Below are 8,253 nucleotides of genomic sequence, written 5' to 3' on the forward strand. Positions count from 1 at the left end.
ATATGCTTTATTGTTTTAGTTATGTCTTAAGTTGAATCTTGTGATGGATATGAAGTCTAGGATTGCCTTTGGCGTCCCGGGGTCTTATATCCTACATCATTGGGCATTGTTACCATACTGAGAACCTCTGGTTCTCATACCATATTTCTGTTGTGTTTTTTTCAGATACAGGTCGCAACCCACCTCGGTGAGTTGCTTGGATGGTGACAGAAGCGGAGGATCCTGTTACTCTTGGAGTCTTTTGGTTTATTTTGTTTATACATCTCTCATTTTGTATTTTCCTTTAGCCTAGAGGCATGTATTGAGAGAACAAAACTTGTGTAAGCTCTTTTTATTGTCTGGTTTCTATATGGTTTGTATATAGCTAGCCGACTTAAACTCCGCGAGCCGTGGCTAGATTCTTATGATATTATACTATTATCTTTTGTTATGTTGTATCTGTTTCTTGTGCTTAAGTTAGAAGCTTTGTTAGTACAGTTTGCGCTTTGTAAATCCTGTTTTGAGCTATATTATTCATCGGGCTTCTAGATTATACTATTCTTTCTATATATATTATATGTATGAGCTTAGAACTGTCGTAATTTTTTATTAACCTTTGCTTTACGACACGAGAAAAAGCTTAGGGTAATTAGGGTATTACAAGCACCGCCGTCCCCTGTTGCCGAAGTTCAGTCCCGACCTCCCCCCAAGGAAAATCCCAGTACAAGCGCCGGTGTGAACACTACGAATGAGGAGGTTCCTATGGATGAATCTGGTCCTGAGGTGACCATCTTAGAGAACCCCAAGAAAAGGAAAACTACCTCCAGTCCGAAAGGAGCGCTTATTGTAATGAAAAGGAACTTCGATGCTGGGAGCTTTATTGACTCTTAGCTTTTACCAGGCATAGAAGATTTCTTTCAAGATGGAGACCTGGCTTCCCAGGCAAAGTGGGTCTATCGCTGCCTACTTCGTGCCACTACCATCGCAAGAAAGGCCAAGCCCGTATTGGCCCAACCTCGAGTCTTAGATGGTACATACTGGGTGGCTTTGCGGAACATTGATGGCTTGAAGGCTGAGGTAGGGGTCGCGAAGACTAGCTTGGAGGTAGCCGACCTGGACAAGGAATTGGTGGCTGTCATGACGTCAGCTGACGCTGCTAAGGTTGAGGTCGCCAGTCTCAAGAAAAAGAATAAGGAGACCATCAAAAATGCTCGGGAGGCTATTGGAGGTACCAAGGAAACGATTAAAGCTCAGGTTAAGTTGCTGTCCCAGGACTTCGACACCTTGGCAATTGAAGCCTTCAAGATGATCAAGGACGGCAAGATCGTCGACATCCCAAGGAAGTAACTTTGTATTATAAATCTGTCTTTTGTATAAAACTGTCTATTGTATTTGCTTTATTGGGCTAGTATGGCGCCTTATTTTGTACTTTGAATGTTTATTTTCCTTCTCATTTTGTTGGCGTGATGCCTATTGATATAAATGATTATTTGCTAGGCCGATACGGTGCCTTTTCTCTTTAAACCGTTTTTATTCATGGAATGTGTTGGTTATTTTACTTGCCATTTCCTTGCCTGTCTATTAAGTCATGAGCCACTTTACGTCAAATACTTGTTTGTTGCAATTGCTTTAGCTTCCCAGGTTATCAGTCTTGGGTTGTCCTTAGAATGGTGACAATTTCGAGCCAGCAATGGTGATATAATAATGAATGGTGAATGTGTTGGTGGAAATTTGTTTGTAATGATTATATGTTGATAATTGAGATTGAGAATGATGGAGTGTGATGGAAATGGTGTGAATGGTGAATTGTGACCCAAGAAGGTAGATTGTGCTGTAATTGGAAGTTTGGTATTGTTTTGGTTGGATGTGGTTTGTGGAAGTTGGTAAATTGAGATTTTTGTGGGTCTTGGTAAAAGTTGGGTTTTGGTGAACTTTGTCTGATCATAACTTATGCCTCAGTTTTCAAAAATTTTTGAAACTCATTTAGAATTAAAGTCCATTAAAAACTCTTCAAATCGATATAAAGTTTGTAAAATTTGGAATTTTGTAAAGGAAGTTATGATCATTCAAAGTTTGGTGTAAAAATCTAAAATTTTGCAAAGTTGCAGAATTTTGTGATTTTTAGTATGTGCGCACGCAGAGCCTTGAGCGCACGCACACCCCTGTGAAATTTTAAACCTGTGCGTACGCACAAACCTGTGCGCATGCATATGCAGGGGAAGGCTTCCTGTTTAAAGTGCTAGCACAACTTGTGCGCGCACATACCCAATGAGGATTTACAACATGTGCGCACGCACAGCCCTATGCACATGCATGCGTTGGGAAGGTCAATCTGTTGAGGGCGCTAGCACAGCTTGTGCGAGCGAACAGACTTGTGAACTTTTGTACCAGGGCGTACGCACACCTCTATGCGTACGCACACTTTTTAAAACTTCATCTGGGCATGCGCACGCACACCCCTGTGCGTACGCACACGTGCTGTTTCTCAAACTTAAACTTTGTTTTCAACTATTTCACCTTCCAAACAAACTTGTAAGCTTCTGTGACACCATTTTGAGACTCTTGTACTTATTTTTGGGCATTAAAACATGGGAAAGGTCTTAGGAAAAATTATGTGGTTTTTCTTTGAAAAGTTAGCAAATGGAGGTTTAGGTTTCTAGTGTACTGAGGATGGGTTTGGCGGAGTGAGAAAGAAAAATGGTACTGAAATTTGAGAAAATGATGAACCAATGAGTTCGGAATGGAAATTATGAATTGATGATAGTTGTGATGAGTCGAGAACTCAAAGAGGAATGATGATATTGATGAATATTGAGAGTGTGCAGGGCCTATATCCCCGGCGTAGCAGATTTTTCTACTGCATTACTAAGTGTTGTTGAGAGTGTGCGGAGCCTATATCTCCGGTGTGGCAGATTTTTTTACTGTACGATTTGTTGTGGTTATTTTCTTCTCTGCTGCAGGAAGTGTGCAGGGCCTATATCCCTAGCGTAGTAGACTCCCTACTACATGAGTGTGCAGAAAACTATATCTCTGGCGTAGCAAATTCGCTACTGCATGAGTGTGCAGGGCACTATATCTCTGGCGTGGCAGAAAAGGCTACATCTGGGAGGATGTGTCGGGTTGGCATTTACGGACCGACAAGTGATATCACGAGCCAATATGATAGACATTCATCATATGCATCTCTTATGTGCTTGTTTGCTTTGATTACTTGAGTTTGCTTAATTGTATAATATGTCTACTTGCTTCTTGAATTACTTGTTATATATTTGAATATTACCTGTGTTTTCCTTACTTGCATTATCTATGTTTTTCTGGTGTTGAGGAGGTTAGGTAGGCGGTGGCGACGGGATGAAACGGAGGGTAGGTTGGCGAAGGCTGTGGGACAGCGGTGGCTAGTTTAGTTAGTAATCCCCTAAGTTAGATTACCCTGTTATTATATTATGGTTTTAAGTTATGTTTCAAGGTTTTAATATGCTTTAAGATAAATCTTGTGATGGATATGAAGTCTAGGATTACCTTTGGCATCCCGGGGTCTTATATCTTACATCACTAGGCACTGTTACCATACTGAGAACCTCCGGTTCTCATACCAAATTCTGTTGTTGTTTTTCAGATGCAGGTCGCAACTCACCTCAGTGAGTTGCTTTGATGGTGGCAAAAGTGGAGGATCCTGATCATATTTTGAAATCTTTTGTCTATTTTGTTTAGTTCTCTCATCTTTGGTATTTTGATTCTGCCTAGAGGCTTGTATTGAGAGAGTAAAACTTGTATAAGCTATTTTTTTAAACTTCAGATTCTGTTTTGTCTGTATTTGTGGCTAGCCGGCTTAAACTTCGCGAGCCGTGGCTAGATCCTTATATTGTTATATACTTATCTTTTGTTATATTATTTATACCTTGTGCTTTAAGTTAGAAGCTTTGTTAGCACGTTTTTGCACTTTTCAAATCCTGTTTTTGAGATATATTCTTTATCGGGCTTCTGGATAATAATAAATTCTTTCTATATATTATATGTTTGAGCTTAGAATTATCGTAACATTTGATTAACTTTTGCTTTACAACGCGAGGTAAAGCTTAGGCTAATTAGGGTGTTACACTCACTACTTGTGCTTAATGATAAATTTTAAATTGATAACTCTATTCTTAGCTTATTGCTTGATAAAAATTTGCACTGTCTCTATTACTGATTCACTACTCATTCTGTCATTGTGTCTTACATTTTTGTTTAAAATAATATTAGTACTATTTTTTGTGATGTACTTTGATTATTGATTGATTATTGATTAAATATTCTTTTGATTCTTTCTTTCCTTGAATGCTCAATGAGTTCTTAGTGCTTGTTCTTGGTTGATTTTGCCTATTGCTTGTGCTTAATAATAAATTTTAAATTGATAACTCTATTACTGATTTACTACTTAATAAAAAATTACATTATCTATGTTACTGATGTACTACTCATCCTGTCATTATGTTTTGCATTTTTGTTTAAAATAATATTAATTGGTGCTATTTTTGTACATGTCACTTCAAAATTTTGCAAATCTTCAAAAACAATTTGTTGATTGTCTTGCACTAAGATTTGTGTTGCTGTTAATTGCCCCCGTAAAACAATTTGTTGATTGTCTTGCACTAAGATTTGTGTTGCTGTTAATTGCCCCCGTATTAGCAGTTGGGTTTTGTATTATTGTATCATTCAAAGACTAAAAAAGTCTTCTCAACTAGCTCTGTGATACAGGTCATACAATCGAAGACGCTGACGGCCGAGATTACAAGCTATAGCTTCACGAGTTCCATCTGGAAAGGTTTCATACCCCCGAAAATTGAGTGTTTTGGGTGGTTTGTGCTAGTTGGTAGAGTTAACACCAAGGAGAAGTTGACTAAATTAGGACTTAACATTCTGAGTGATAGTATGTGTGTATTGTGTACCAAGAAAGTAGAATCTGCGGAGCATTTATTTCTTCGGTGTGAGGTTAAATGGAAGGTGTGGTGCAAGTGGTTGAGGTCACTTAGTAGAGAGTGGGTAATTCCTGGAACTGTTAAAGAACTGTTTGAGAGTTGGCGTGGCATGCACAATAGACAACAAGGGCAGAGGATGTGGATGACAGCGTTCTTTGCAGTGATTTGGAACATCTGCTTAGAACGCAATGCACGAATCTTCAAGAATGAAAAAGCAAATATTGAGGTAATTCACTCAAGGACGGTGTTGAACTACACAGAGTAGCATGGTTGGGATCCTGTGGGAGGCTGATAGCAGTACTGGTGATGCCAGGGGTTTAAATGATTTTGGTGGCTCTTTTTATTCTTTTTTTGTCTTTTATCTGCTCCACGTTAATGTGTTGAACTTCCTTTATTTCAAAAAAAAAGTCCTTCTTGTCACTAGAATTATTTTGTTTCAAAGTACACAATATATTGTTGTATTATATATGGATCTCATTTTACTTCATTTATTCCTAGTTTTCCTGGGTTGTTCAACTTATTTGCTAACTATTTCCTTCTAATTATGATATAGGACATGAAATTATTGCTAACTTGACTATAAAAAGTTCTTTCGCTTATCGTATGTGGATCTATTATGACTTTTAATTAAAAAGTTATAGATAAATTATTATAAAAAATTATAAAATTTTAAATTTTATTAATGTAAAATTATTAAATTAAATATTTAAAATTATATATTGAATTTTTAAACAAATTTAAAAAAACAATAAAAATATAAGTTTATTGTTGGTTAAATTCATCGGTAACTATTAATTTAATTATTAACAATAAATAATATATTACCATCGAATTTACCTGAAAAAAAATTCGACGGTAACAAATTCTAAAATTTTGCCAATTAAATATTTATATTTACGGTTAAATTCGTCGATAATTAATGGCAGACAAAAAAATCTACTTATAAATAGTTATCGACAAAGTTTATATTATCATATTTAATCTACTGTTAAATTTGACATAAATAAATTATTGGGCAAATTTTTTGATAAATCCACCGACGATATCCAGCCACTTTTTTGTAATGTATCCACATTTCTATAGAAAGGTTAATTATTTTAGATAATATGAAAAATAAAGATTATTATATTAATTATTCTGTTATAGATAGTTATTCCTTAATTAAGAAATAAATGTAACTATCTACTTCATTCAAAAACAACCTTCGAATTGCCAATCCTTTTTTAATAGGATATGTCCGTTCTCCTTTCTTTGTATACGAAACATGTGTAAAAGAATGGAATACTGCACCCAATTTGAAAGGGTCACCATAGGCAAGAAAAGTAATCTTGATATTACTCTAATTCTCAATTTTGAAGACTAGCTGGCCTTGATATATGATGGGTTCTTAAATTTCCTTCTCTTCTAATCGCGTTACATGGCCAACTTAAGGAAAGCAAGAAAATCAACTAACCAATAAGTATGTTCTAATTTTTCTCCTTTTTGTAAAGGAAGAAGTGTGTTATTGGTTGCACATTATTAGCTAAATAATCATATTATACGAACATTAAACATTTAGTTTAACAATTAGTCATTTATATAATAAATATACATATTAAAATACAGAATAAATGTTTGATCACATTTATAATCAAACTTTTGTAAATAATTGGATTATAAATAAGCATGCACCAACTAAAACGTAAAAATAATGAATTCAAGGTTAGTCAATATGGCAAGTATATATATTGTTTTCTAGCTAAAAAGTCTTGGATTTAATCAAGCTTAATTCACACTTATAATTAAACTAGTTATATTTTTATAAGTAAAATACGAATAAAAGTACCAAAATATAATAACAATTGGCAACCGATTTTTAGTGTAACAATATATAATAATTAATTTAATAAATAATTTTTAGTATTTGTAAAATATTTTTAGCTCAAAATTCATAGTCACCTATACTTTCTCAAAAATTAAGTCAATTTTAATTATAATAATGTTAGGAAATTAAATAATTTTTTAATTTGTTTATAGACAATACATATATTAATTATAATCACAAATTATACTATTTTAAATTAAATAACTTATATAATAGAGATTTCATTTATTGTTATAAATACTAAATTGAACAAGTCATAATTATTTTTAATTTGGAATTAAATGAGGATAAAATCAGATATTATCTTTTAGACTTTAGATAATTATCTTTTGGATTTTAGATATATTATCTTTTGGACTTTATATACTATTTTATTTTGGCTTTAGGGTTTAATGGGTGTCATGCTCAAATATAAACAGTGTCTTCAGAGTTTCAGTTCCCAATATATCAAAGTCGTATTTGTAGCTCTTTCCCCATCAGAAGAGTCACCACTCAGCCCCATTAGAGATACAGAAAGTTTTGGTTGAGGAATATCGAAAGAACCACAAGATTGAGAAAATTCTTCCATCAATTTTTGATTTTTATGAGTAAAAGAATACTTTTGCTTTTATTTTCTAATTTCTGATTTTTATTAGTATATATATGTTTCCGTATTAAGATATATTTTTATGATTCAATATGAATAATTTGAATTAATAAAATAATTTATTCTAACAAGTGATATTAGAGCTATTTATAATTTAGTTATCGAAAATATTCAATTTTATTACTGAGTAATATATGGATCGGATCAATGTATTTTGTGTTCCTTCCTTTATGATATAACATATATAGGGCTAGCAATGGGTAGGGTAGGGTAGGGTTTGGACCCTACCCTAACCCTACCCGCGGGTTGAAAATTTCATTAAAACTCTACCCTATCCTACCCGCGGGTTGAGAATCTCTCAACCCTAACCCTATCCGCACTCTAAAATTCTAAACCCTACCCTATCCTACCCTACCCGCAAAAATATCAATTTTTTTCAAAATAAATATAAAATTCAATTATTTCGAATTTTATACGTATTAATAACATAAAAAATAAAAAACTAATGTTCTAAATTACTAAATTAACTAACTAGTTTAGTGGTTGTTCACTTAATATAAGTCATTACATAAGAAAGGTTGTGGGTTCAAATCTCACTTCCTTCACTATATAGTGAGATGTATTTCATATATATACGTGTATTTCATATATATATACACGTGTATTTCATAAATATATAATTTCTATAAACATTAAAAAATAAAGTTATATTTTTATTATTGTGTAGAAATTCAATTTACCCTGGTCCCATTTCTCTCTGAAATTGAAAGAAAAAATCAACTCATTGGGTGTTCCATATTTTGATGAACCAGGAAATAAGTATTTAGAGAAAATAACTAATTAAATGACTAGGGAAAAAAGATTTG

Source organism: Arachis duranensis, chromosome 1 (assembly GCF_000817695.3).
Source record: "Arachis duranensis cultivar V14167 chromosome 1, aradu.V14167.gnm2.J7QH, whole genome shotgun sequence".
In the NCBI taxonomy this organism is placed as follows: domain Eukaryota; kingdom Viridiplantae; phylum Streptophyta; class Magnoliopsida; order Fabales; family Fabaceae; genus Arachis; species Arachis duranensis.